This window comes from Somniosus microcephalus, chromosome 1, assembly GCF_052327205.1.
Source record: "Somniosus microcephalus isolate GS21.2 chromosome 1, FLI_Smic_1.0, whole genome shotgun sequence".
NCBI lineage: Eukaryota > Metazoa > Chordata > Chondrichthyes > Squaliformes > Somniosidae > Somniosus > Somniosus microcephalus.
In genome coordinates, this window is record NC_140987.1 from 22,417,872 (window position 1) to 22,436,991 (window position 19,120).

Sequence of the window (19,120 nt, forward strand, 5' to 3'; positions counted from 1 at the left end):
TGTTGTCACCTGGTGTTTCACAGCTCACAAGTGAGCCTCAGCAGATTGTGGAGACAGGGACAGCAGTGGAGAGTCCTCGTCGGAGGGTGCAGGACAGCTCAGCTCAGCTCAGCTGCATGTCGACCCTCTGCCTCTGGGTCCATCCGCAAGAGAAAAGGTGTTCATCTGAAATATCCTTCTATTTCTACTCTGACTAGCACGTGGCACTGGTAGCAATCCTGAGATTACTACCTTTGAGGTCCTATTTTTAAATTTACCTCCTAACTCCCTATATTCAGCTTTTAGGACCTCATCCCGGTTTTTACCTATATCGTTGGTACGTATATGCACCACGACAACTGGCTGTTCACCCACCCTTTCCAAAATGTTCTGCAGCCGCTCGGAGACATCCTTGACCCTTGCACCAGGGAGGCAACACACCATCCTGGGGTCTCGTTTGCGGCCGCAGAAACGCCTATCTATTCCCCTTACAATAGAATCCCCTATCACTATAGCTCTCCCACTCTTATTCCTCCTGTCCTGTGCAGCACAACCACCCCTGGTGCCAGGAAGTTGGTTGCTGCTGCCTTCCCCTGGTAAGCCATCCCCCCCATCAGTATCCAAAGTGGTATATCTGTTTGAGATGGGGATGGCCACAGGGGACACCTGCACTACTTGCCTGCGCCTACTACTCTGCCTGTTGGTCACCGATTCCCTTTCTGCCTGTGCAACCTTTGCCTGCGGTGTGACCAACTGCTTAAATGTGATATCCACGACGTCCTCAGCATCGCGAATGGTCCAGTATGTATCCAATCGCAGCTCCAGCGCTGCAATGCGGTCTGCCAGTAGCTGCAGTTGGATACACTTCCTGCACACATGGTTGTCAGGGACACAGGAAGTGTCCCTGAGTTCCCACATAGCGCAGGAGGAGCATGCCATGGGGCCGAGCTGTCCTGCCATGACTTACCCTTTAATTAATTCAAAATAAATTAAATCAAATCAATCCCACCAATCACACTACAGTTAAATGATATATTTAAGGGCCCTGGTTTACAAACAGTCCCCGCTACACCACAGAGAGCTTAGAAACTATAAACCACAGAGTTAAAGTTTAAAAAAAGAGAGAAATACTCACCAACCAATCACTTGCCTGCTTTCTGGTGACGTCACACTTCGATTACTTTTTACTTCTCTCCCTCTCTCTGAGATTGGAGATTGGAGACTGGTAAGCCTACCTGGTCCTCGCCGCTGCCTCTTAAACTCACCGCTCTGCCGAGTTACCCGCCGCTGCCGCTCTGGGGCCTACCTGAGCCTCGCCGCTGCCTCTTAAACTCGCCGCTCCACCGAGTTACCCGCCGCCGCCGCTCTGAGGCCTACCTGAGCCTCGCTGCTGCTTTTATACCTCGCCACTCTGCCGAGTTACCCGCCACCGCCACTCTGGTTCTGGACTCCCCGACGATCGGGAACATCCTTCCTGCATCTAGTCTGTCTAGTCCTGTTAGAATTTTATAAGTTTCAATGAGATCCCCTCTCATTCTTCTAAACTCCAGCGAGTATGAGCCCAATCGACCCAATCTCTCCTCATACATCATTCCTGCCATCCCAGCTTTCAGTCTGGTGAATCTTCGCTGCACTCCCTCCATGGCAAGAACATCCTTCCTCAGATAAGGTGACCAAAACTGCACAATACTCAAGGTGTGATCTTACCGAGACCCTGTACAACTGCAGCAAGACATCCTTGTTCCTGTACTCAAACCCTCTCGCTATGAAGACCAACATACCATTTGCCTTCTTAACCGCCTGCTGCACCTGCATGCTTACCTTCAGCGACTGGTGCATAAGAATACCCAGGTCTCGTTGCACTTCCCCTTATCTATTGCCATTCAGATAATAACCTGCCTTCCTGTTTTTGACACCAAAGTGGATAACCTCGCATTTATCCACATTATACTGCATCTGCCAGACATCTGCCCAATCACCCAACCTGTCCAAATCATACTGGAGTTTCTCGGCATCCTCCTCACAGCATACACGCCCACCTAGCTTTGTGTCGGCTGCAAACTTGGAGATACTACATCTAGTTCCTTCGTCTAGATCATTAATAATAGCTGGGGTCCTAGCACCGATCCCTGCGGTACCCCACTAGTCACTGCCTGCCACTCGGAAAAAGAGCCATTTATTCCAATTCTTTGCTTCCTGTCTGCCAGCCAGTTCTCTATCCAAGTCAGTACCTTGCCCCCAATCCCATGTGCTTTAACTTTACATGCTAATCTCTTATGCGGGACCTTATCAAAAGCCTTCTGAAAGTCCAAATACACTGGTTCTCCCTTATCTATTCTACCAGTTACATCCTCAAAACATGCCAGTAGATTAGTCAAGCATGATTTACCTTTTGTAAATCCATGTTAACTTTGTCCGATCCTGTCACTGTTTTCCAAATGCTCTGCTATTACATCTTTTATAATGGACTCTAGCATTTTCCCACTACCGATGTCAGGCTTACCGGTCTATAATTCCCCATTTTCTGTCTACCACCTTTTTTAAATAGTGGGGTTACATTAGCTACCCTCCAATCCATGGGAACTATTCCAGAGTCTATACCACAAACACTAACCCCGCTGAGACCAGCTGGGGCTGCTGGCATTCAGCGACCAGCAGGTGCATCGGAACACCACCAGCACGGACTCGATGGGCCGAATGGCCTCCTTCTGTGCTGTTATGATTCTATGACAGCATTCAGATTTGTGCTAGCAATGGGACCTGTACATTCCTGTAATATAAGAAACCCGGCAGTCAATTTGCGCACAGCACGTTTCCACAAAGAACACTGAGATAATGACAAGATAATCTGCTTTTTATGTGTTGATTGAGGGATAAATATTGGCCAAGGCACTGGTTAGAACTCCCCTACTCTTCTTCGTATAATGCCATGGGATCTCTTATGTCCACCTCAGAGAGAAGATAGGGCCTCTGTTTAACATCTCATGCAAAATACAGTACTTCCAAAAGTGCAGCACTCCCTCAGTCCTGCATGGGAGAATCAGCCTAGATTTTTTTTTCGTTTATGGGATGTGGGCATCGCTGGCAAGGCCAGCATTTATTGCCCATCCCTAATTGCGCTTGAGAAGGTGGCAATGAGCCGCTTTCTTGAACCACTGCAGTCCGTGTGGTGAAGGTACTCCCAGTGCTGTTAGGGAGGGAGTTCCAGGATTTTGACCCAGCGACGATGAAGGATCAGCGATATACTTCTAAGTCAGGATGGTGTGTGACTTGGAGGGGAACTTGGAGGTGGTGGTGTTCCCATGCGTCTGCTGCCCTTGTCCTTCTAGATGGAAGAGGTCGCGGGTGTAATGATATCAGCAAATAGTGATGATATTTGTCTGTGTTTGATTACTTATGCCTTACAGCATATTTGTCTGTGTTTTTGATTACTTGTGCCTGACCAGCAGAGGTCATGTGAGAGACAAGCAGTCCAGAGAAGTTTTACTTTCAGTTTCATTCTAGCTGCATCACAGCATAGTGTGTTCTGTAAAAAGCTGTAGAAAGTCTTGAACAAGACTTTAGATTAAACAACATTCTCTTTCAGAAATGAGTCTTTATTGAACCCAAAAAGAAATCAAAACAGCGGGTTTGGGAGGTGCTGCCGAAGAAGCCTTGGCGAGTTGCTGCAGTGCATCTTGTAGATGGTACACACTGCAGCCACGGTACGCCGGTGGTGGGAGTGAATGTTTAAGGTGGTGGATGGGGTGCCAATCAAGCGGGCTGCTTTGTCCTGGATGGTGTTGAGCTTCTTGAGTGTTGATGGAGCTGCACTCATCCAGGCAAGTGGAGAGTATTCCATCACACTCCTTGTGCCTTGTAGATGGTGGAATGGCTCTGACCTGCTCTTGTTGCCACAGTATTTGTGGCTGGTCCAGTTAAGTTTCTGGTCAATGGTGACCCCCAGGATGTTGATGGTGGGGATTCGGCGATGGTAATGTTGTTGAATGTCAAGGGGCGGAGGTTAGACTCGCTTGTTGGAGATAGTAATTGCTTGGCACTTCTGTGGCGCGAATGTTACCTGTCACTTATCAGCCCAAGCCTGAACGTCGTCCAGACCTTGTTGCATGCGGACATGGACTGCTTCATTTTCTGAGGAATTGTGAATGGCTCTGAACACTGTGCAGTCATCAGCGAACATCCCCATTCCTGACCTGATGTTTGGGCCTACCACACTGCCCTGAGGAACTCTTGCAGTGATGTCCTGGGGCTGTGATGATTAATTTTCAACCACCACAACCATCTTCCTTTGTGCTAGGTATGACTCCAGCCAGTGGAGAGTTTTCCCCCCGATTCCCATTGACCAGTTTTACTAGGGCTCCTTGATGCCACACTCAGTCAACTGCTGCCTTGATGTCAAGGGCAGTCACTCTCACCTCACCTCTTGAATTCAGCTCCTTTGTCCATGTTTGGACCAAGGCTGTAATAAGGTCGGGAGCTGAGTGGTCTTGGTGGAACCCAAACTGGGCATCAGTGAGCAGGTTATTGGTGAGTAAGTGCTGCTTGATAGCACTGTTGATGACACCTTCCATCACTTTGCTGATGATTGAGAGTAGACTGATGGGGCGATAATTGGCCAGCTTGGATTTGTCCTGCTTTTTGTGGACAGGACATACGTGGGCAGTTTTCCATATTGTCGGATAGATGCCAGTGTTGTAGCTATACTGGAACAGCTTGGCTAGAGGTGCGTCTAGTTCTGGAGCACAAGTCTTCAGCACGACAGCCGGGATGTTGTCAGGACCCATAGCCTTTGTTGTATCCAGTGCGCTCAGCCGTTTCTTGATATCACGTGGAGTGAATCGAATTGACTGAAGACTGGCTTCTATGATGGTGGGGACCTCAGGAGTAGGCCGATATGGATCATCCACTCGGCACTTCTGGCTGAAGATGGTTGCAAACGTTTCAGCCTTGTCTTTCAAACTCATGTGCTGGGCTCCACCACCATTGAGGATGGGGATATTCATGGAGCCTCCTCCTCCCATTAGTTGTTAAATGATCCACCACCATTCATGACTGGATGTGGCAGGACTGCAGAGCTTTGATATGATCCATTGATTGTGGGATCGCTTAGCCCTGTCTATAGCATGCTACTTCCGCTTTTTAGCATGCATGTTGTCCTGTGTTGCAGCTTCCCGAGGTTGGCAACTCATTTTTAGGTACGCCTGGTGCTGCTCCCGGCATGCTCTTCTACACTCCTTATTGAACCAGGGTTGGTCCCCTAGCTTGATGGTAATGGTAGAGTGAGGGATATGCCGGGCCAGGAGGTTACAGATTGTGGTGGAATACAATTATGTTGCTGCTGATGGCCCACAGCACCTCATGGATGCCCAGTTTTGAGCTGCTGAATCTGTTCTGAATCTATCCCATTTAGCACAGTGGTAGTGCCACACAACACGATGGAGGGTGTCCTCAGTGTGAAGACGGGACTTCATCTCCACAATGACTGCTACCAATCCTGTCATGGACAGATGCATCTGCGACAGGTAGATTGAGATTATGGGCTCAAGACTCTGGAGTGAGATTTGAAATCATCCGACTCAGGGACGAAAATGCTACTACTGAGCCCAGACTGACACCTCTGGAGCTAACACAGCTATCTGTTTGCATCCTCTGATCCTCCTCCTGCATAACCTGCTGGTAGAGAAGTGCCACATTCATTGCATTTAAAAAACAATGGGCTTCAGCCTGAACTCAGTTTGCAAGAGATTGCTCACCAGATCAGTGTCCTGCTCTGTCACCAGAGTCCCATTCGAATCATAGTACGATATCTGGAACCCTCTCGGCAAGAGGAGTCTGTGGGGAAAAAAAGAAAGGAACAAGGTTCGAGTGAATTGGGCTGAATGGCAGAGTCCTCCAGCACTGCTCCATGTCAGATACACATTGTCTGAACCTGTGCGAGAGATACTGAGCATTACACTAGGATAAAGCACAAAGCACGAATACAGCAACGGAAGGACAGAATGACCAAATAGAAATCTTCCTTGAAACAAACTCAAGTCTCCATGCCCCTGATCCAGGACAAGCTCCCACTTTAGAATTGTTGCTCCCGGGAATGGTCTGACTTAGAGTGCAAGGTTCACTTTTCGATCTGACTGTGTAGCTCTGGGTTGCTGCATGTGTACATTGTAATGGTGCCAACAAGTAAAATCAGACTATTCTCATCTTGAACCAGAGTACTTTTACTTCTTATTTGGAGTGTTACGATTGCTGGGAGCTGAGACTTCTCTCTACAAACACACACTTTTTACCATATAAGTTTTCATAGAATCATAGAAATTCATGGCACAGAAGGAGGCCATTCGACCCATCGTCTCTGTACCAGCCGATAAAGAGCTATCCAGCCTAATCCCACTTTTCGGCTCTTGGTCCGTAGCCCTGTAGGTTATGGCACTTTTTTCTTTATTTGTTCCTGGGCTGTGGGCATCACTGGCAAGGCCAGCATTAATTGCCCATCCCTAATTGCTCTCGAGAATCATAGAATGGTTACAGCACAGAAGGAGGCCATTCGGCCCGTCGAGCCCGTGCCGGTTCTCTGCAAGAGCACTTCAGCTAGTCCCACTCCCCCGCCCTTTCCCCGTAGCCCAGCAAATTATTTCCCTTCAGGTACTTATTCAATTACCTTTTGAAAGCCACAATTGAATCTGCCCCCACCACCATTTCAAGCTGTGCATAAGAACATAAGAAATAGGAGCAGGAGTAGGCCATACGGCCCCTCGGGGTTCCAGATCATAACCACTCGTCACGTAAAAAATGTTTTCCTCGTGTCGCCTTTGGATCTTTTGTCCATCACCTTAAATCTGTGTCCTCTGGTTCTCGACCCTCCCACCAATGGGAACAGTTTCTCTCTATCTACTGTCTAGACCCCTCATGATTTTAAACACCTCTATCAAATCTCCTCTCAAACTTCTCTGCTCCAAGGAGAACAACCCCAGCTACTCCAGTCTATCCGCGTAACTGAAGTCCCTCATCCCTGGAACCATTCTAGTAAATCTTTTCTGCAGCCTCTCTAAAGCCTTCACATCCTTCCTAAAGTGCAGTGCCCAGAATTGGACACAATACTCCTGTGTTTTATAACGGTTCATCATAACTTCCTTGCTTTTGTACTCTATGCCTCTATTTATAAAGCCCAGGATCCCGTATGCTTTGTTAACCGTTTTCTCAACCAGCTCTACCACCTTCAATGATTTGTGTACATATACCCCCAGGTTTCTCTGCTCATGCACCCACTTTAGAATTGTGCCCTTTAGTTTATATTTCCTCTCCTAGTTCTTCCTACCTAAATCTTCGCACTTTTCTGTGTTAAACTTCATCTGCCACGTGTCCGCCCATTTCACCAACCTGTTTATGTCCTCTTGAAGTCTATCACTATCCTCCTCACTGTTCACTATACTTCCAAGCTTTGTGTCATCCCCAAATTTTGAAATTGTGCCCTGTACTTGTAGGGGGTTTCTCTTGCTCGTTCTGGTCTCCTACCAGGCTTCGTGCAATAATTACCCTTGAGTGGTTCGACCCACTCTTCCCTACGGTTCTAGACCTTGGACTTAGGTGCAGGGAACTGTAGTGCAGAGAAAAAAACTCAATAGACCAGGTTGAATAGCATGAAATGGAGGCTTTTATTATAAAACAGTTTGCAGCATTGTAAAATACATGTCATAAGCACAGATTAAAAGAACTACAATCATGCACATATCTATAAACTTAACTCTATGGAAATGGGGAACACACGGCACATCGTAAAAGGGGAAACACATTACGATTACCCTTAACCCCCTCCCCTAGACCTAAACTAAGTTTCGACTTGAGGAACTCGGGATCATGCTCACCACTTTCAGATTCGCAAAAAGGGGTTCGCAGCCTTTTGGCACAGCTTTCCGTCGTCACGTGGATTTGGAAACTTCTGGCGCAGCTTGTTTTTCTCTCAGGCGATGGAGCAGCAGATACAGTCTCGATGAGCGCTCGTCATGACTGAATCCGTTACCGGCGGGACTTTAAGAACTGGATGCCCATGTAAGACTCAAGTCACCGATGCGACGTTGCAGAGCTGCACAGGGAAAATTCCTGGTCGAATGGTATGTTGAGGCCCTGGAGGGCTAGGCCCGGAGTGTCCTTTTATTTCTCCCTCCGGCCTGGCTCGTCGGTTTTCCTGAGGGTGTCTTCTCCTTCGGCCTGGGTCGTCGATGATCTCCCGACAAAAGTACCCGGGCCACCCTCGTCGTCTTCCCGTTGTGGCCGAGCCTTGCCTGGCCGAACACCGACCACGCTGCCTTAACCGAAGAGTCCGTCCCGAAACGTGAATCTGAAGCGAAACGCCGAAGCGTACTCCCAAGCGTTGAAGAAATGAAAACCGAAGTGCAGCCCCGGAGAGTGAGCCCTGATGGACCTTTCAATCCACAGTTATACCTTGTTGGGACAGTCTTATCTCCCGCCAAATCATAGTCCAGTCTTTGTAATATTTTTGGCGGGCAGAAATCTCTGCAGGGGCGCTTTGTCTTGTAACGGGAGCCGGTGATAGCTTAACTGGCCTTCCTGGCCGATAATGTCTTTTACTTTGTCACCGTAACTCGGTTCGTATATTGATCGGTCTGGAGATTGCCCTTGATGGCTGTTAAACGGTTTTTCCTTTGTACAGTAAATGGGTTTAAGTGTTCATTCAAAAGTCCGCCCATTTCTTGATGGGCCCCATCCTGTTACCTGAAACTGTCTTGTACTTAGAATCCAATTAATATGTATGCTCAGTTCCCTGAGTTTCGTTTTCCCGATACTGGCTTTCGCGGGCTTACTGTCCTCACTGCAAGCCAGACAGGCTTGTGGATTAACAGAAATCAAATGGTCCCAGAAACTGATCACGAGGTCCGGCGGCCATTTTGTATGCCCTTTTTATCAAAGGTTTTTCTGTACAAGCTTCTTTTGGTCAATAAAACTGTTTTATTAACCCTGTATTGTTGCGTGATTAAATTACTGAAAATTTCGAATCTTACATACTCCCAAGTTCAAATCATTAATATAGATGTCAAGAAGAGCAGTGGTCCTAGTACCAACCCCTGGGGAACACTACTGTATATATTCCTCCAGTCCGAAAACATAGAAACATAGAAGATAGGAGTAGTAGGCCATTCGGCCCCTCGAGCCTGTTCCACCATTCAGTTAGTGGGAGTGGTATATAGACCTCCAAACAGTAATGCGGAGGTCGGGGATGGCATTAAATGGGAAATTAGAGAAGCATGCAATAAGGGCACAGCAGTTATCATGGGTGACTTTAATCTGCATATAGATTGGGCTAACCAAATTAGTAACAATACTGTGGAGCAGGAATTCCTGGAGTGTATACGGGATGGTTTCCTGGACCAATATGTCGAGGAACCAACTAGAGATCAGGCCATCTTAGACTGGGTATTATGTAATGAGAAAGGATTAATTAGCAATCTTGTTGTGCGAGGCCCCTTGGGTCAGAGCGATCATAATATGATAGAATTCTTCATTAAGATGGAGAGTGAAATAGTTGACTCAGAGACTAGGGTCCTGAATTTAAATAAAGGAGACTACAATGGTATGAGGTGCGAGTTGGGTAGGATTGATTGGGGAATGACACTCAAAGGGTTGACGGTGGATGGGCAATGGCAAACATTCAAAGATCGCATGGATGAACTACAGAGTTTGTTCATCTCAATTTGGCATAAAAATAAAACAAAAAAGGTGACTCAACCGTGGCTAACAAGGGAAATTAGGGATAGCATAAGGTCCAAGGAGAGGACATATAAATTGGCCAGAAAAAGCAGTAAACCTGAGGATTGGGAGCAGTTTAGGATTCAACAAAGGAGGACAAAGGGATTATTTAAGAGGGGGGAAATAGAGTATGAGAGTAAGTTTGCAGGGAACATAAAAACTGACTGTAAAAGCTTTTATAGATATGTGAAGAGAAAAAGTTTGGAAAAGTCAAGCGTAGGTCCCTTGCAGTCAGAATCAGGGGAATTTATAATGGGGAACAAAGAAATGGCAGACCAATTAAATACATACTTTGGTTCTGTCTTCACAAAGGAGGACACAAATAACTTCCCAAAGATGTCGGGGAATATAGGGTCTAATGACAGGGAGGAACTGATAGAAATCAGTATTTGTAGGGAAATGGTGTTAGGGAAATTAATGGGATTGAGGGCTGATAAATCCCCACGGCCTGATAATCTACATCCAAGGGTACTTAAGGAAATGGCCCTAGAAATAGTAGATGCATTGCGGGTCATCTTCCATAATTCGATAGACTTTGGAAGAGTACCCATGGATTGGAGGGTAGCTAATGTTACCCCACTGTTCAAAAAGGGTGGTAGAGAGAAAACGGGGAATTACAGACCGGTAAGCCTGACATCGGTAGTGGGAAAAATGCTAGAGTCCATTATAAAGGATGTAATAGCAGAGCACTTGGAAAAAGTGACCGAATCGGACAAAGTCAACATGGATTTACAAAAGGTAAATCATGCTTGACTAATCTACTGGAATTTTTTGAGGATGTAACTAGTAAAATAGATAAGGGAGAACCAGTGGATGTGGTGTATTTGGATTTTCAAAAGGCTTTCGATAAAGTCCCGCATAAGAGATTTAGCATGTAAAATTAAGGCACATGGGATTGGGGGCAAGGTATTGACATGGATAGAGAACGGGTTGGCAGACAGAAAGCAAAGAGTTGGAATAAACGGCTCTTTTTCCGAGTGGCAGGCAGTGACTAGTGGGGTACCGCAGGGATCGGTCCTAGGACCCCAGCTATTCACAATATATATTAATGATCTAGACAAGGGAACTAGATTTAATATCTCCAAGTTTGCAGACGACACAAAGCTGGGTGGGCGTGTGTGCTGTGAGGAGGATGCCGAGAAACTCCAGGATGATTTGGACAGGTTGGGTGATTGGGCAGAAGCATGGCAGATGCAATATAACGTGGTGTCAAAAACAGGAAGGCAGATTATTATCTGAATGGCAATAGATTGGGAGAAGGGGAAGTGCAACGAGACCTGGGTGTCCTTGTTCACCACTCGCTGAAGGTAAGCATGCAGGTGCAGCAGGCGGTTAAGAAGGCAAATGGTATGTTGGCCTTCATAGCGAGAGGATTTGAGTACAGGAGCAAGGATGTCTTGCTGCAGTTGTACAGGGCCTTGGTGAGACCACACCTTGAGTATTGTGTGCAGTTTTGGTCACTTATCTGAGGAAGGATGTTCTTGCCATGGAGGGAGTGCAACGAATATTCACCAGACTGATACCTGGGGTGGCAGGAATGACGTATGAGGAGAGATTGGGTCGATTGGGCTTATATTCGCTGGAGTTTAGAAGAAGGAGAGGGGATCTCATTGAAACTTATAACATTCATAATGTGAGGCAACAGTGCTAACCACTATGCCACCGGGAAGCACGGTGGCATAGTGGTTCGCACTGTTGCCTCACAGCGCCAGGGACCCGGGTTCGAATCCAGCCTCGGGTGACTGTCTGTGTGGAGTTTGCACATTCTCCCCGTGTTTGCGTGGGTTTTCTCCGGGTGCTCCGGTTTCCTCCCACAGTCCAAAGATGTGCGGGTTAGGTTGATTGGCGATGATAAATTGACCCTTAGTGTTAGGGGGATTAAATACGTGGGGTTACGGGGATAGGGTGGGATATGTGTTGGTGTAGGGGTTACGGGGATCGGGTGGGATATGTGTTGGTGCAGGCTCGATGGGCCGAAATGGCCTCTATCTGCACTGTGGGGTTTCTGTGATTCTAACAGGACTAGACAGACTAGATGCAGGAAGGATGTTCCCGATGGCGGGGGAGTCCAGAACCAGGGGTCACAGTCTAAGGATAAGGGGTAAGCCATTTAGGACAGAGATGAGGAGGAATTTCTTCACCCAGAGAGTGGTGAACCTGTGGAATTCTCTGCCACAAAAGGCAATTGAGGCCAATTCATTAAATATATTCAAGGAGTTAGATATATTTCTTAAGGCTAAAGGGATCAAGGGATATGGGGAGAAGGCAGGGACAGGGTACTGAATTTGGATGATCAGCCATGATCGCATTGTATGGCGGATCAGGCTCGAGGGGCTGAATGGCCTACTCCTGCTCCTATCTTCTATGTTTCTAAGGGTCAGTGCTGGGGCCACTGCTTTATATATAAATGACCTGGATATTGGAATACAGAGCAGAATTTCTCAATTTGCCAATAACACCAAACTTGGGGGTGTGGCAAACAGCAATGATGATATCAATCGACTGCAACAGGACATAGAAAGGCTAGCAGAATGGGCAGACAAGTGGCAGATGGAACTTAATACAGAGAAGTGTGAGGTGATGCATTTTGGCAGAAGGAACAGGGAGAGGCAATATACACTTAATGGCACAGTTTTAAAGAGTGTGCAGGGACAGAGGGACCTGGGAGTTAATGTGCATAGGGCCCTGAAGGTGGCAGGACATCTTGAGAGAGTGGTTAACAAAGCATATGGGATCTTGGGCTTCATAAATAGATGTATTGAGTACAAAAGTAGAGAAGTTATGCTGAACCTTTATAAAGTGCTGGTAAGGCCACAACCGGAGAATTGCATCCAGTTCTGGTCACCACACTTTAGGAAGGATGTGAAGGCCTTTGAGAGGGTGCAGAGGAGATTTACTAGAATAGTTCCAGGGATCAGGGATCACAGTTTCTTGGATAAACTGGAGAAGCTAGAATTGTTCTCTTTAGAGCAGAGAAGGTTAAGATAAGATTTGATAGAGGTGTTTAAAATCATGAAGGGTTTAGATCGAGTAAATAAAGAGAAACAGTTTCCAATGTCTGAAGGGTCGATAACCAGAGGGCACAGATTTAAGGTGATTGACAAAAGATAAAACATTTTTATGCAAGGAGTGGTTAGGATTTGAAAAGCAGTGCCTGATAGGGTGCTGGAAACAGATTCAGTGGTAACCTTCAAAAGATTACATAGGATTACATTGGATATACAGCACAGAAACAGGCCATTCGGCCCAACCCGTCCATGCCGACGTTTATACTCCACACGAGCCTCCTCCCATCTTTCCTCGTCTAAATCTATCAGCATCACCCTCTATTCCCTTCTCCCTCATATCCTTGTCCAGCCTCCCCTTAAATGCATCTATACTATTCGCTTCAACCACTCCCTGTGGTAGCGAGTTCCACATTCTCACCACTCTCTGGGTAGTGTCTTCTGAATTCCCCATTGGATTTATTAGTGACTATCTTATATTGATGGCCTCTAGTTATGCTCTTCCCCACAATAGTTATGCTCTTCCCCACAAGTGGAAACATTCTCTCTGTATCCACTCTATCAAAACCTTTCATAATTTTAAAGGGTTAGTGTTAGGGTTAGGTCACCCCTCAGCCTTTTTTCAAGAGAAAAGAGACCCAGCCTGTTCATCCTTTCCTGATAGGTATACCCTCGCATTTCTGGTATCATCCTTGTAAATTGTCTCTGCACCTCTATATCCTTTTTATAATATGACGACCAGAACAGTACGCAGTCCTCTTAGTGTGGTCTAACCAAGGTTCGATACAGGTTTAGCATAACTTCACTACTTTTCAATTCTATCCCTCTAGAAATAATCCTAGTGCTTTTTTTATGGCCTTGCTAACCTGTGTCGCAACTTTTAGTGATTTGTGTATTTGTACTCCGAGATCCCTTTGTTCCTCTACCCCACCTAGACTCGCACCCTCCAAGTAATAAGTGACCCCCCTATTCTTCCTACCAAAATGTAATACCTCACATTTATCTGTGTTGAACTTCATTTGCCAATTATATGCCCATTCTGCAAGTTTATTAATGTCCTCCTGTAACTTATTGCAGTCCTCCTCAGTATTGACTATCCCCCCCAATTTGGTGTCATCCGCAAATTTAGAAATTGTCTTTTTGATTCCTAAGTCTAAATCGTTAATGTAAATTGTGAACAGCAGTGATCCCAGCACTGATCCTTGTGGAACACCACTACCCACCTTCTGCCATTGTGAACAGCTACCCTTTACTCCTACCCTCTGCTTTCTGTCCTGAAGCCAGCTAGCAATCCATTCTGCTACTTGTCCCCTGACTCCGCATTCTCTGACCTTGTTCATCATTCTATTATGGGGTACCTTATCGAAGGCCTTTTGAAATTCCAGATAAATTACATCTACTGCATTACCAAAGGGAATTGCTTAAATACTTGAAGGAGAAAAAATTACAGGGATATGGGGAAAGAGCCAGGGAGCGGGACTCACTGGATTGCTCTTCAAAAAAGCCGGGGCAAACTCGATGGGCCGAATGATCTCCTTCTGTGCTGTACTATTCTATGATTCTATGGCTGTCTTCTCTGCTCCAGTGGAAACAGTCTCATTATCTCATGTCTCTCCTCAGAACTAAAATTTCCCATCTGTGGCGCTATTCTGGTGAATCTACAGTATATGCTCTCTATGGCTTTATAACGGAAGTTTCAAAAATAAAAAATTTAAAATGATTTGGGTAAGGCTAGGAAAATGCGACAGAGTGGATCCTCATACCCTACTACAGCTCCTCTCCCGCTCTCAGTACTGCAGCATTCCCGTGTCCCACTCCCAGTTACTGCACCATTCCCGTGTCTCACTCCAAGTTACTGCACCATTCCCGTGTCCCACTCCCAGTTACTGCACCATTCCCAGGCCCCACTCCCAGTTACTGCACCATTCCCGGGCCCCACTCCCAGTTACTGCACCATTCCCGGGCCCCACTCCCAGTTACTGCACCATTCCCGGGCCCCACTCCCAGTTACTGCACCATTCCCGGGCCCCACTCCCAGTTACTGCACCATTCCCATGTCCCACTCCCAGTTACTGCATCATTCCCAGGCCCCACTCCCAGTTACTGCACCATTCCCGGGCCCCACTCCCAGTTACTGCACCATTCCCGGGCCCCACTCCCAGTTACTGCACCATTCCCGGGCCCCACTCCCAGTTACTGCATCATTCCCGGGCCCCACTCCCAGTTACTGCACCATTCCCGTGTCCCACTCCCAGTTACTGCAGCATTCCCGTGTCCCACTCCCAGTTACTGCACCATTCCCGGGCCCCACTCCCAGTTACTGCACCATTCCCGGGCCCCACTCCCAGTTACTGCACCATTCCCGGGCCCCACTCCCAGTTACTGCACCATTCCCGGGCCCCACTCCCAGTTACTGCACCATTCCCATGTCCCACTCCCAGTTACTGCATCATTCCCGTGTCCCACTCCCAGTTACTGCACCATTCCCGGGCCCCACTCCCAGTTACTGCATTATTCCCGTGTCCCACTCACTGCACCATTCCCGGGCCCCACTCCCAGTTACTGCACCATTCCCGTGTCCCACTCCCAGTTACTGCACCATTCCCATGTCCCACTCCCAGTTACTGCACCATTCCCATGTCCCACTCCCAGTTACTGCACCATTCCCATGTCCCACTCCCAGTTACTGCACCATTCCCATGTCCCACTCCCAGTTACTGCATCATTCCCGTGTCCCACTCCCATTAACTGCACCATTCCCGGGCCCCACTCCCAGTTACTGCACCATTTCCGGGCCCCACTCCCATTAACTGCACCATTCCCGGGCCCCACTCCCAGTTACTGCATCATTCCCGTGTCCCACTCCCATTAACTGCAGCATTTCCGGGCCCCACTCCCAGTTCCTACAACATTCCCGGGCCCCACTCCCACTTACTGCATCATTCCCGGGCCCCACTCCCACTTACTGCACCATTCCCGGGCCCCACTCCCAGTTACTGCATCATTCCCGGGCCCCACTCCCAGTTACTGCACCATTCCTGGGCCCCACTCCCAGTTACTGCACCATTCCCGGGCCCCACTCCCACTAACTGCATCATTCCCGGGCCCCACTCCCAGTTACTGCACCATTCCTGGGCCCCACTCCCAGTTACTGCACCATTCCCGGGCCCCACTCCCACTTACTGCACCATTCCTGGGCCCCACTCCCAGCTATTGTACCAGACCCGTGCTGCAAACTGTACCCCCTGAACAGTACCCGTATTGTACCCCCTGAACAGTGCCCGTGCTGTACCCCCTGAACGGTAGCCGTGCTGTACCCCCTGAACAGTACCCGTGCTGTACCCCCTGAACAGTACCTGTGTTGTACCCCCTGAACAGTACCCGTGCTGTAGCCCCTGAACGGTAGCCGTGCTGTACCCCTAAACAGTAGCCGGGCTGTACCCCCTGAACGGTACCCCTGCTGTACCCCCTGAACAGTGCCCGTGCTGTACCCCCTGAACGGTAGCCGTGCTGTACCCCTAAACAGTAGCCGGGCTGTACCCCCTGAACGGTACCCCTGCTGTACCCCCTGAACAGTGCCCGTGCTGTACCCCCTGAACGGTAGCCGTGCTGTACCCCTAAACAGTAGCCGGGCTGTACCCCCTGAACGGTACCCCTGCTGTACCCCCTGAACAGTGCCCGTGCTGTACCCCCTAACCAGAACCCATGCTGTACCCCCTGAACAGTACCCATGCTGTACCCCCTGAACAGTACCCGTGCTGTACCCTGAACAGTACCCGTGCTGTACCCTGAACAGTACCCATGCTGTACCCCTGAACAGTACCCATGCTGTACCCCCTGAACAGTGCCCATGCTGTACCCCTGAACAGTACCCATGCTGTACCCCCTGAACAGTACCCGTGCTGTACCCTGAACAGTACCCATGCTGTACCCCCTGAACAGTGCCCGTGCTGTACCCCTGAACAGTACCCGTGCTGTACCCCCTGAACAGTACCCGTGCTGTACCCCCTGAACAGAGCCCGTGCTGTACCCCTGAACAGTACCCGTGCTGTCCCCCCTGAACAGTACCCGTGCTGTACCCCCTGAACAGTACCCGTATTGTACCCCCTGAACAGTACCCGTGCTGTACCCCCTGAACAGTATCCGTGCTGTACCCCTGAACAGTGCCCGTGCTGTACCCCCTGAACAGTACCCATGCTGTACCCCTGAAGTGCCCGTGCTGTACCCCCCTGAACAGTACCCGTGCTGTACCCCCTGAACGGTACCCGTGCTGTACCCCCTGAACAGTACCCGTGCCGTACCCCTGAACAGTACCCGTGCTGTACCCCTGAACAGTGCCCGTGCTGTACCCCCTGAACAGTACCCGTATTGTACCCCCTGAACAGTACCCGTGCTGTACCCCCTGAACAGTACCCGTGCTGTACCCCTGAACAGTGCCTGTGCTGTACCCCCTGAACAGTACCCATGCTGTACCCCTGAACAGTGCCCGTGCTGTACCCCCTGAACGGTACCCGTGCTGTACCCCCTGAACGGTACCCGTGCTGTACCCCCTGAACAGTACCCATGCTGTACCCCCTGAACAGTACCCGTGCTGTACCCCCTGAACGGTGTCCGTGCTGTATCCCCTTAACAGTACCCGTGCTGTACCCCCTGAACAGTACCCGTGCTGTACCCCCTGAACAGTACCCATGCTGTACCCCCTGAACAGTACCCGTGCTGTACCCCCTGAACAGTACCCATGCTGTACCCACTGAAAAGTACCCGTGCTGTACCCCCTGAACGGTAGCCGTGCTGTACCCCCTGAACAGTACCCGTGCTGTACCCCCTGAACAGTACCCGTGCTGTAGCCCCTGAACAGTACCCGTGCTGTACCCCCTGAACGGTAGCCGTGCTGCACACCTAAACATTAGCCGGGCTGTACCCCCTGAACGGTAGCCGTGCTGTACCCCTAAACAGTAGCCGGGCTGTACCCCCTGAACGGTACCCCTGCTGTACCCCCTGAACAGTGCCCGTGCTGTACCCCCTAACCAGAACCATGCTGTACCCCCTGAACAGTACCCATGCTGTACCCCCTGAACAGAACCCGTGCTGTACCCTGAACAGTACCCGTGCTGTACCCTGAACAGTACCCATGCTGTACCCCTGAACAGTACCCATGCTGTACCCCTGAACAGTGCCCATGCTGTACCCCTGAACAGTACCCATGCTGTACCCCCTGAACAGTACCCGTGCTGTACCCTGAACAGTACCCATGCTGTACCCCCTGAACAGTACCCGTGCTGTACCCCTGAACAGTACCCGTGCTGTACCCCCTGAACAGTACCCGTGCTGTACCCCCTGAACAGTACCCGTGCTGTACCCCTGAACAGTGCCCGTGCTGTACCCCCTGAACAGTACCCATGCTGTACCCCTGAAGTGCCCGTGCTGTACCCCCTGAACAGTACCCATATTGTACCCCCTGAACAGTACCCGTGCTGTACCCCCTGAACAGTACCCGTGCTGTACCCCTGAACAGTGCCCGTGCTGTACCCCTGAACAGTACCCATGCTGTACCCCTGAAGTGCCCGTGCTGTACCCCCCTGAACAGTACCCGTGCTGTACCCCCTGAATGGTACCCGTGCTGTACCCCCTGAACAGTACCCGTGCCGTACCCCTGAACAGTACCCGTGCTGTAACCCTGAACAGTGCCCGTGCTGTACCCCTGAACAGTGCCCGTGCTGTACCCCCTGAACAGTGCCCGTGCTGTACCCCTGAACAGTACCCGTGCTGTACCCCCTGAACAGTACCCGTGCTGTACCCCTGAACAATACCCGTGTTGTACCCCCTGAACAGTGCCCGTGCTGTACCCCCTGAACAGTGCCTGTGTTGTACCCCCTGAACAGTACCTGTGTTGTACCCCCTGAACAGTGCCCGTGCTGTACCCCTGAACAGTACCCGTATTGTACCCCCTGAACAGTACCCGTGCTGTACCCCCTGAACAGTACCCATGCTGTACCCCTGAACAGTACCCGTGCTGTACCCCTGAACAGTGCCCGTGCTGTACCCCCTGAACAGTACCCATGCTGTACCCCTGAACAGTGCCCGTGCTGTACCCCCTGAACGGTACCCGTGCTGTACCCCCTGAACGGTACCCGTGCTGTACCCCCTGAACAGTACCCGTGCTGTACCCCTGAACAGTACCCGTGCTGTACCCCTGAACAGTGCCCGTGCTGTACCCCCTGAACAGTGCCCGTGCTGTACCCCCTGAACAGTGCCCGTGTTGTACCCCCTGAACAGTACCCGTGCTGTACCCCCTGAATGGTAGCCGTGCTGTACCCCTAAAGGGTAGACGTGCTGTACCCCCTGAACGGTAGCCGTGCTGTACCCCCTGAACG